The following is a 12,729-nucleotide window of genomic DNA, read 5'->3' as shown; positions in this document are numbered from 1 at the left end:
CTTTTGTTTATTATTTATATCAATGACTTAGACACAGGAATTAGTAGTGATGTTAGTAAATTTGCAGATGATACCAAGATCGGTAGAGTAATTGAGTCGGATCAGGACGCTAGTATTCTCCAAGGTGAACTCAACCGATTATATGACTGGGCGGATAAATGGCAGATGGAGTTCAATGTAGGGAAGTGCAGTATTCTGAGTGTAGGTAGGAACAACCCCTCACATAACTATTGCTTAAATGACACTCTCATAAGTAGGTCTGGGTGCGAGAGGACTTAGGGGTCTTAGTGAGCTCTGATCTCCGTCAAGGGCACAATGCATTCAAGCTAGAAATCGAGCTAATAGGGTACTGGGATTTATTTCAAGGAGCGTAAGCAACAGAAGCCCCGAAGTCTTCCTCAAACTATATTTAGCATTAGTTAGACCTCATCTTGACTATGCGGTTCAGTTCTGGTCACCCTACTATAGAATGGATATCAAAATGTTAGAATCGGTGCAGAGGAGGATGACTAAGATGATTCAGGGGTTGAGAAACTTGCCATACGAGGAAAGACTCAAACAGTTAAACTTGCATTCTCTAGAAAGGCGAAGGGTGCGTGGAGACATGATCGAGGTTTATAAATGGATGAAGGGCTTTAATAAGGGAGACATTCATAAGGTTTTGTTGGTAAGAGAACCGGGTAGGACACGAAGTAACGGGTTTAAACTGGATAAATTCAGATTCAACAGGGACATAGGCACAAATTGGTTTACTAATAGGGTGGTGGATGAGTGGAATAGGCTTAGCAGTCATGTGGTGAGTGCCAATACAATTGTCACATTCAAAAATAGACTAGATAAATTCATGGACAGCGATATTAGGTGGGGTTAGATACACGGGAGCTTAGGGTCAAAGGAGCTGCCTCGTACAGGCCTACCGGCCTCTTGCAGACTCCTGCGTTCTTATGTTCTTATGTTCTAAGAGCCTTAGCCTCCACTCTGTCCAGAAGAGCTGTGTGAGTGGAGCCCCCCCACACATGAGATGCATACTCCATACGAGGGCGGACAAGGCCCCTGTATATGGACAGCAACTGTGCAGGGGAGAAGAACTGGCGGAGACGGTACAGAACGCCCAGCCTCGAGGAAGCTGATTTAGTAAGAGATGAGATATGAAGTTTCTAGTTGAGATTTTGAGTTAAGGATAGACCGAGGATGTTTAGTGTTGAGGAAGGTGATAGCTGGGTGTTGTCAAAGAATAGGGGATAGTTGTTTGGAAGATTGTGTCGAGTGGATAGGTGGAGAAACTGTGTTTTTGAGGCGTTGAAGGACACCAGGTTCTTCTTGCCCCAATCGGAAATAATAGTAAGGTCTGAGGCTAAGCGTTCTGCAGCCTCCAGCCTTGAGTCGTTAAATTCCTGAAGGGTGGGTCTTCTATTAAAAGAAGTTGAGTAATATATATATATATATATATATATATATATATATATATATATATATATATATATATATATATATATATATATATATATAATTTTTTTTTTTTTTTTACTTCGCGGCCTATTGCGCCGGTAGGCTTCTTCCCGGTGGGGCCTGATGGTCTGCCCAAGGCTTCTTCCCGGTGGGGCCTGATGGTCGGCCCAGCCTGTTCTGGCGCAGGCGAGTGTTTATAGTGGCGCCATCTTGCAATGGCTTATGCTGCCCTCCCGGAGCTCATCTTTAATCCTAGAATCTAGAGTCCGGGTTGATAGGTGGTATTCTGGACAGCATGTGGGTAGTTCTTAGCCGCTCGGCGGCGGTTGAAAAATCCCAGCTTGGTGGCACCGGTCGAGGATTGAACTCGCGTCCTCCTGAACGCGCCGCCGTCACTCTGTCGACTCAGCCACCGCCTCCCCAATATATATATATATATATATATATATATATATATATATATATATATATATATATATATATATATATATATATATATATATATCTATATATATATATATATATATATATATATATATATATATATATATATATATATATATATATATATATATATATATATATATATATATATATATATATATATATATATATATATATATATATATATATATATATATATATATATATATATATATATATATTAGGGTGGTCCCTCGTATATAGGGGAAAAAATAAAAAAGGAAAGTGCTTCATCCTACCTGGGGAAATTGTTCCTTTGGTGGAAAAAAGAACGTGTGTAAAGTTTTGTTCAAATCCGACTGAAATAACATGTTGCACATCGACCTCATATATTTACACTATATCTGGCTCCAGGTCCCCCTTCCGTTAGGAGTATTAGCCACTCAAAGATGATTGTCCCGTGGGTGCCAAACCACTCACTGTTGCCTGGTGTTGGTAAGTGTTGTCTTTCTTGGGTCTGGAAACTCCTTTCGGTTGTCGGCTACTACCTGAAGGAGAAATTGCAGCTGCTCCTAATCCTTGGTAAGTGTCCGGTTTTATTCCTCGATGAGGGCAACTCCACGTTTTGCATGGTCGTTCACTACCGCCAGGTTGCGGACCACTGCTGCTGCTGCCTTGAATGCCTCCTTTTCCTCACATGTCTCTGGGGGAAGTTCAGGAACGACGTGTCCAGGTTAAGCTTCTCGAAGAAGCCCAGTGTTCGATCTAAGACGAAATCTTCAAGATGGACACTGCGGATGGATTTCTTTGGCAGTGTAATCCTCTTTGGAACTGACTCCTACCTCACACCGCTCTCCTGCCTCGTAGCCATCACCATCGCCTTCTTCCGGTCAACAAAAACTTCAGGGTCGAAGAAGACAAGCCCAACCAGGTCCTCCGACAAGTACTAAAGGTGGTTGGAAGGTTTCTTCAGGGCAACGTTCCCCACCTCGGCATCCCTGTGGCAAAGGCTTTGCAGTCAATGTTCTTGCAGTGGCTTGAAAGCGTTTGAAAAGGAGGATATCAGGGAAAGAGGAGATTCCGAGGAAATGGATGAAGATGGTTTGAATCCTGATTTCCAGGCTATGGTGTCGGCAGGCGAAGTGAAGCATGTTTTTTTCGAGCTGTTGCTCGATGAGGACACAGGCGCCATTGTTCCTTCCAGTGTTGGCAGCCGTGGTGTCAAACGACAATCCAGCCACCTGGTCTGCAACTTTACAAGATTCCAAAGCTGACACCACAGCACGAGCGATGTTGGGTCCTGTCCCGTTGGCAAGGTTGGCAACACTCAGTAGCTGAGATGTTCCCTTCCATGTGACAAGAATGGGACGACTTTCAACACGGTCCTTGGTGGTGAGGTCAGGCATGAGCTTGCCATCCCAATGGACAACAAGTGAAGCTCCCACTTGGAACTCTTCCCTGAGCTTGGAGGCCAGTGCGTCCCGGTGTTTTCTCCGATGACGGCGGATGGAAGAGAGATTAATGTTCAGCTTCTCAACCCTGCGTCCGAGCGAACGAGTAGTCTCAGTCAGTAGGTAAGCGGCTGATCGATCCGTCATCTTCGTCCTGTCCAACGTTGCCGCAAGAGCTGGACTGATTATGTTTGCAGGGGCTCTCCGGCTCCGTTTCGGTGGACAATCGTCAACAGATGACTCAGGATCAGATGCACTGCAACTGGTCGAGGCTTCTAGCTCAACCACTGTGGATGAAGTCATCGCCTCTTCTTGTGAACGCCTCTGTTGCTTTACTTTTTCTGAAGTTCTCTTGCACCGTCGAGCTTCTTGTCCAGCAAGGACAGTACCACGTTTCCCATCTTTCCACGTCGGCCTGGTTCACGTTGGGCAAGCAGAAACGCCTTATCCTCTGCATTTGTCATCATCTTCAAGGCATCTGCGTGGGCCACATCGAAGAGATTATCCAACTTGACCTTGAATGCCTCCTTGGCAACCTGTGGCTTCGAACGCCGGTGCTTTCCCTTCTTCAGGAGCTCGTATTTCCGATGCAGCTGATCCAGTTTCGTCACCATGTTGTCTTTCCTCGTCATGGGAATGCGAGCCATACTCCAGTATCGCACCACCATGGGAGCAATGACACGGAGCGAGGTCTTCTTCAAATGGAGGTGGTGCAGAATAACAGCCAAAACATCTCCGTTGGATGGAAGTTTGGACCCCACCAGCTCTGGTTGGGGCACAACAAGGAAATCCTTGCTACGTGTAGCCATAATAACCTGAAATAATCTGAATAGTAACCTGAAAAATGGAAAAGAGGAATGAGGTTAATGCAATACAGCAAGTCCTCATTATACAGTATCTAGGCGTTCCTTAAAACCACCCCGTATATGTAAATATTGCAAATCAAACCCATTAATACATGTAAGAGATACTAATTCGTTCTAGGACATCGCCACAAGAGTTTGTAGTTTACTCATTGGTAAAGAATTAAATTATTGATGTGACATCTGAGTTGGCCGGGTGGCTCTGCCATTAGGGCGGACATTTTGGCACATTTTTTGAGCTATTACCGTATCTTCAGAGCTAAATTCGATCTAAATCAAAACGAGGGTAGTATTATGTCGGTACCATATCTTTAAAATTAACGCAAATCAGGACTATAATTAATGCAAATCAGCACTGTGTAATGAGGACTTGCTGTGCCAATACTCTAATAGAGTTAAAATTCAACCTCGATGTGCAACATCTTCCCATGAGCTGATTTTGAAAAAAAAAAATACCTACGTTTTTTTTGTGTTCATATGAACATATTCCCTTGGTAGGAACAGAAGAATTCAAATTTGTTTTTAAGGACCACCCTAATATATATATATATATATATATATATATATATATATATATATATATATATATATATATATATATATATATATATATATATATATAGTAGACAGTCACTGTTCTTCCCAAAACCTATCAACAGTGGTGTTCCAGAACAGTGACTGCCTACCATATATATATATATATATATATATATATATATATATATATATATATATATATATATATATATGTGGTAGACAGTCACTGTTCTTCCCCAAAACCTATCAACAGTGGTGTTCCACAGGGCTCTGTCCTATCACCCACTTCATCAATAATCTTCTTTCCATAACAAACTGACCTATCCATTCATACGCTGAAGACTCCACTCTGCATTATTCAACGCGACCTCTTCAAGAACGGACCACTCGCGTAAATCGAGAGTTACCTGTATATATATATATATATATATATATATATATATATATATATATATATATATATATATATATATATATATATATATATATATATATATAAAGGGTAGGCGGTGGCCGAACGGGTAGCGTACTGGGCTCCCATTCACCGCGTAATGGACGGCGCGGGTTCGAAATCCCACGCTACCACTCGGATTTTTCAGTCACCGCCGAGTGGCTTAAAACTATCCACATGCTGTCCTGAAGACCACCCATCAAACCGGACTCTAGAGGAAGCCGTTCAAGCGAATTAAGAACGAGTTCCGGGGGGCAGCATTAGCCAATGCAAGATGGCGCCACTATAAACACTCGCCTGCGCCAGAACGGGCTGGGCCGACCATCAGGCCCCACCTGGAAGAAGCCTTGGGCCGACCATCAGGCCCCACCAGGAAGATGCCTACCGGCGCAACAGGCAAACGACGTAAAAAAAAAAAAAAAAAATTATATATATATATATATATATATATATATATATATATATATATATATATATATACATATATATATATATATATATATATATACCTTCCTGACGGCGACACTGCCGTCACATCTATCTCTAAGGCTGAACTCTTCTCTCAAACTTTCTCTAAAAACTCCACTCTGGACGATTCTGGGCATATTCCTCTTACTCATTCCCACTCTGATTGTACTATGCCTGTTTTTAACTCATACCTCTTAAATTCCGCCGCCACGTTGCCTCTCTTTCTATCTTCTATCGATATTTTCATGCTGACTGCTCTTCTGAACCTGCTAACTGCATGCCTTCCCCCCTCCCGCGGCCCCGCTGCACACGACTTTCTACTCATGCTCATCCCTATACTGTCCAAACCCCTTATGCAAGAGTCAACCAGCACCTTCACTCTTTCATCCTGCACGCTGGTAAACTCTGGAACAATCTTCCTTCATCTGTATTTCCTCCTGTCTACGACTTGAACTCTTTCAAAAGGAGGAGGGCATCAGGACACCTCTCCTCCCGAAATTGACCTCTCTTTTTGGCCACTCCTTTGATTTCTATTCAGGAGCAGTAAGTAGCGGGCTTTTTTTAATACTTTTCTTTATGCCCTTGAACTGTCTCCTTTGCTGTAAAAAAAAAAATAATAATAATAATAATAAAAATAATAATAAAATAAATAAATAAATAAATAAATAAATAAATAAATAAATAAATAAATATATATATATATATATATATATATATATATATATATATATATATATATATATATATATATATATATATATATATATATATATATATATACACACAACACACATGTTGGTGTAGCCAAGAGGTATATTCTCTTTTAGACAGACGAGATTGAAGGCTACTTCGATTTTTGCATTGCTCAGCTTCTGCTGAGTTTTCTCCATTTGTCTATTTCAACCTCTTTCGTGAGCGGCTAGAGCTCCTAGTTGCGTTCCAAAAGAAAGATTGCTCTGTGCGAATTTCGATCCATTCAGGCAAGTGCGTAGTGTTGACTGGCCGCTTCCTCATTGGCAGAGAGGTGCGGTGCTGAGTTGGTGGCGTTTTTTCTGATTCTTCGTTTGATTGTAGGTAATACTATTAGATCTTGTGCCAGTATGTTTATTTCTGGTGATGAATTCCCAATATATACGTAATGCCTCGATGTAGAGAAAAAGGCGTGGGTCTTTTTCTTTGTCGATGATTTTAGTGTTATCTCCCAGGTTACGGCGAGTCACTGTGGTTCTGTGTTTGGTGATACAATGTTTTTTAATAGCTCCATTCTGTAGGTGGCAAGTGAGGCGCCTCGACAGCGTAGTCCTTGTCATTAGTGATGGGCAGGTACCGTTAATTTGAGTACCAGTAGTACCGGTACCGACAACTCAGGTACCGTTAGTACCGGTACCGGTACCGGTACCCAATTTTTTTTTTTTTTTAATCTCAATGCCGTCTGATGAAATTCCTAAATTAATTTTCTGTAGAGAAAACTCTCTCTCTCTCTCTCTCTCTCTCTCTCTCTCTCTCTCTCTCTCTCTCTCTCTCTCTCTCTCTCTCTCTCTCCCCTGATTGAAGTGAGTATTTTTTTCGATAAAAAGAATAGCATATGTATACGTAGTTATTATGGATGTACTCATGGTCTAATAACAATAACAATATATATTGATATCCTAAAAAAAAGATTCGGACATGAAGAATCATCCAATAAATCCAATAATAAAATGAATCTTCCGGTACCGGGTGCCGAGAAGAATCGATTCAGCCGGCACCCGGTACCGGTACCCAGTACCGGGAAGACTCATGATCACTTGGCACTGACCATTACCGCTAGTGCCGGTACGGTTTGGATCTTGGTGACACTCGGCGGCGCCCGGCCTCGCCAGTCGCCATGCGGCGGTATGGGCGACGCTTTCAGCCTTGAATGTTGTGCTCGCTGCTGAGTCACTGCCTCGCTGACCGTCTTCCCAAGTTCCCACCATTTCGTCCTGCTTTTCGTTTCCATCATAGCTCCCGTGTCCATTATTTTATTATTGGATTTATTTATTGGATTTACTGGATAATTCTTCATGTCCGATTCTTTTTTTAGGTTGCTAATATATATTGTTATTGTTATTAGACTATGATCGAGTACTTCCATAATATCTATACATGCTATTTTTTTATCGAAAAAATAAATATTCATTTCATTCAGAGAGAGAGAGAGAGAGAGAGAGAGAGAGAGAGAGAGAGAGAGAGAATACAACAGAAGACACATCCTTATTGAGGGCAGAAATAAATGAGAGAAAACAGTCCACTGTGTGCATGGAGGTATTAAGGGTGGAGAGGCCCACAGCCCCGAGCGCGCTGTACTGGTGAGTGAAGCCAGTTTTCGTAGTCTCAGCTGTCAAATCGGCCGCCATATTGTTCAAACCGTGAGGTACGAATACGAGGGTGGAGCGCGCCTAACATGGAGGGCGCTTGCCCTTAAAGTTAGAGTACCGCATCCTTGGAGTACCGTAGTGTTTTTATTTTCTCTTCTTACTGTTTTCCAGCACTTTACATGCAGGCGGATGAAATTAAAATAATTTCGTAATTTATTACTGTAAATATACTGTAACAGGTAAGAAAGTACTGTACATGATATCCAAGAAGCGCGGTAATGTATTCATGATCACCAAGAAATGCGGTGAGGACAATAATTCATCACCAAGATGTGCGGTCTCCTTTACAAATACAAGTTAGAAATTTGTAATCGGGAATCATGTACTGCCAGTCTGCGTGGTCTGGCCGGCTGCTCATGGAGGTACATCCATTTGGCCACTCCTCTCCGGCTTGAACAATATAGCCGACTGACAGTTTAGTCACGTGGCTTTAAACCGCGAGACTCCATGCACCCCCTGACTGTGTGTGTGTGTGTGTGTGTGTGTGTGTGTGTCTCACACACACACACACACACACAACACACACACACACACACACAGTGGACTTTTTCCTCTCATTTATTTCAGTCCTCAATTAGGATGCTTCTTCTGTTGTACTCTCTCTCTCTCTCTCTCTCTCTCTCTCTCTGAATGAAGTGAATATGTATTTTTTCGATAAAAAAATAGCATGTATAGTTATTACGGATGTACTCGATCATAGTCTAATAACAATAACAATATTATTAGCAACTGGTACCGGTACCGAGCAATCTGGTACCGGTACCGTACCGTTTAGCTGGTACCGTTAGTACCGGTACTGGTACCAGTACCTGCCCACCCCTACTTGTCATTCCGATGTTTTTTTGAGGTCCACAGCCCTTAAAAGCGTAGGTGTGCTCGTAGATGTGGCTTTTCTACAGAGATCTTGGTGTTTTCGTATGGTTGATGAGTAGGTGTGAGGTTTTCATACATTTGCAGTATATTTTTAGTATTAGCTTCTTCTCTGGATATATGGGTGTGACGTTCCAATAGATTATGTCTTTTATTGCTCGTTCTTTTGTTTTGTATGCTGGGGATATGTGGCTTCTGTAGTAGAGTTTGATGGTGCTTTCCTTCGGTGTGTCGTCTCTTGGGTGCTTATACCACTTATTTACGGCGCAATTTATGGCTCTGCTGATGTAGGCCTTTGTAGGTCCTTTTATGTAGACTATAGTAGTGAAGCCGCATTCTTGTGCTATAATTAAGACGTCAAAGAAGGGAAGGCGGCCTTCTCTTGATTTTTTTAAGTGAAGTTGAGTCCGGAGCGTCTTGCAGGTGTTGTTTGAGAGTCTTGAGTTCGTCTAGGTTCTTGATGCAGAGAAAAATATCGTCGATGTATCTGCCGTAGGTGGAGGGGCGATGTTTCTTGATGGTCGTTGACTCGATGCTCTCCATGAAAAAGTTGGCTAAGAGTTCTCCTAGTGGACTGCCCATGGCCACGCCGTCTACTTGGCATTACAATTCTCCACGCGGGCAGGTGAAGGGCGCTTCTTTAGTGCTTATCTCCAGCAGTGGCGTAACAGACTAACTGGAGGCCCCTGGACAAACTTTTGTTCGTGAAATTTTGCCGGAGGCGGCCGATAAGCGAAGCAGCGCCATGGCCCGCGGGCTGGTGGTCGGCAGAAAAAAAAAAAAAAAAAAATCACAGCTCACAATTTTCAATAGCAAAGCAGTCTCATGGAAAACTGGTCAAACCTGTAGTATGTGGATAGTTCTTTGATAGTTATTAGTATTATTTTTTTATCCACCCCTCATGCATCATAAATAAAATAACAAAATGCACATTTTGTATTTTTTAATCCACCCCTCATGCATCATAAATAAAATAACAAAATGCACATTTTGTATTTTTTAATCCACCCCTCATGCATCATAAATAAAATAACAAAATGCACATTTTGTATTTTTTAATCCACCCCTCATGCATCATAAACAAAATAACAAAAGACACATTTTGTATATAATACAGTTTGATATATTTCGATGAGATACTACGAATGTACAACGCGGTGTCTTCAAGTTATTGCATGTAAATTACTTTAATAACAATGAAAATAACAATTGATATTGTTACTATTGGTTGCTATTTTCACATTCATAAACGAAATTCGGCTAATGTGTTATTTCGAATGTTATCAAATTATTAATAACCAATTATTACTATTGTTGTTGTTGTTATTATTATTATTATTATTATTAGGTATTATTACTATTGTGGAGGCGGTGGCTGAACGGATAGCGAGACGGCCCCGCGTTCAGGAGGACGCGAGTTCAATCCCCGACCGGTGCCACCAAGCTGGGATTTTTCAGCCGCCGCCGAGTGGCTTAAAACTACTCACATGCTGTCTAAAAGACCACCTATCAACCCGGACTCTAGATTCTAGGATTAAAGATGAGCTCCGGGAGGGCAGCATGAGCCAATTCAAGATGGCGCCACTATAAACATTCGCCTGTGCCAGAACGGGCTGGGCCGACCATCAGGCCCCACCGGGAAAAAGCCTTGGACCGACCATCAGGATCCACCGGGAAGAAGCCTACCGGCGCAATAGGGCAAGACGTAAAAAAATAAAATAAAAAAAAGAATATATATATATATATATATATATATATATATATATATATATATATATATATATATATATATATATATATATATATATATATATATATATATATATATATATATATATATATATATATATATATATCATCGTTATAGCAAATTATATTAATATTATTTCAGCCTATTATATTAAAATTAACATAGGTAACCTATTACATTATTATAATTACTATATATCCTATTATATCATTAATATATCCTAATGTTATATTTTATATAGGTAGCCTATTATATTAGTATTATTTTAGCTTATCATATTAACATTATTATTATAGCCTATTATAATATTATTACTGTGTTCATATAGCTGGGAGCTGTACCTATTCGGGATGAAGTAATGAAGGAAACCGGCAATAGTAACTATTAATTATGTTATTTTTAGTTGTCAACAATGTGATATTCATGCAATAAATGATCAAAATCGACTACGTCAGTCAGTCACGACGCAGTCGGTGTAAACGGAGAAACATATAGAGGGGCTGCAATGACGTCACACCGCTTCGCTTTTGTTTTAGGAAAAACAACTATCAGCCATTTTGGGAGGCACGAGCGATCAGCTGAGCCCCTGTCCCCTGATGATGGCTGGCCCGTGCCTCCCGCCTTCATGTCACAATCTAAGTGAATATGCAAAAAATCTGGACAGTGAGGCTAGGCTTCGTTATATAACTATCCGTTAGGCTGGCAAATAATGATGGACACACAGTATATACATTTATTATCAAACTTCAAGATATATTTGATGATAACAACAATGAATATATGACTAATTTAACCCCGGGCATCCCCGGGCGGTGTTTAGTAAGAGTATAAGAACGTAAGGGGTTCCCAAAAAGCTCACTGACCTATACTTGGCAGCCCCGGTCTACCTATCGCGAGTGGCAGTGTAGCACCTATCAGTAACAGTAATAGATGGGCCACTAACACCCGCACCCACACAGCAATAGATGGACACTAACACACACAGTAATAGATGGACACACACACACACACACACACACACAGTAATAGATACACTAACACCCACACAGTAATAGATGAGCCACTAACACACCCACCCACACAGTAATAGATGGACACTAACACCCACACCCACACAGTAATAGATGGGCCACTAATACACACACACACACACACACACACACACACACACACACACACACACACACAGTAACAGATGGACACTAACACACACACTCCCACAGTAATAGATGGACACTAACACACACACCCACACAGTAATAGATGGACACTAACACCCAAACCCACACCGTAATAGATGGACACTAACACACACACACACACACACACACACACACACACACACACACACACACCATCACAGTAATAGATGGGCCACTAACGCAAACACCAACACAGTAATATGGCGGGGAAAAGCTCTCTTGCGGTAAATATGTTCCTCCCAAAATGGCGGGTCTTTGCGGGGCAGCTGAGAAGTGATCAGCTGATCGCTGCTGATGACGTCACGTGCAACCCCTCTATACTTTCAGGCACAGCATCTCGTAGGTGGCACCTGGTGGTGTAACTTTTGGCGTCGTGCATCACAACGCCAGCTGATCAGTTTCCCACATGGACCACAGTCACATAATATATTTATCGTGCGTATTCAAGTTTTCAAGTCACGGATCTGCAGAGAGCCGCATTTGGGCAGTATAATATATATATATATATATATATATATATATATATATATATATATATATATATATATATATATATATATATATATATATATATCTATATATATATATATAGATATATTGCAATATCTACAAATCCATGTAATTGTACATTTAACAACATTTTTTAATAGATTTTAAGTACAATTAGGAATACTACTACATTTTACTGCAACTGAAGAACATATAATGGTGCAATTCATATTGAACGTTCAGATACCGTAGCTTGGCTTATTTTTCCTATATACCCTAATTTGTCCTCGTCGACAGACTGACTTGGTCGACTTCAGCAGATAGAGTTGGTCTGTCGGTACTCTGCTAGGGTCGCCATAAATTGGCAAAGGCCCGTG

General features: G+C 41.1%; 1 long non-coding RNA gene across 1 annotated transcript in view; it reads left to right on the top strand.

Moving 5' to 3' along the window:
- The window catches only part of LOC126988077 (uncharacterized), a 29,662-nt gene that overhangs the window by 3,757 nt on the left and 13,176 nt on the right, over positions 1-12,729 (top strand). The window lies entirely within an intron of this gene.

This window comes from Eriocheir sinensis, chromosome 67, assembly GCF_024679095.1.
Source record: "Eriocheir sinensis breed Jianghai 21 chromosome 67, ASM2467909v1, whole genome shotgun sequence".
Taxonomy (NCBI): domain Eukaryota; kingdom Metazoa; phylum Arthropoda; class Malacostraca; order Decapoda; family Varunidae; genus Eriocheir; species Eriocheir sinensis.
Note: the sequence above shows the minus strand (reverse complement) of the source record. Positions and strands in the feature narration are given on the sequence as shown.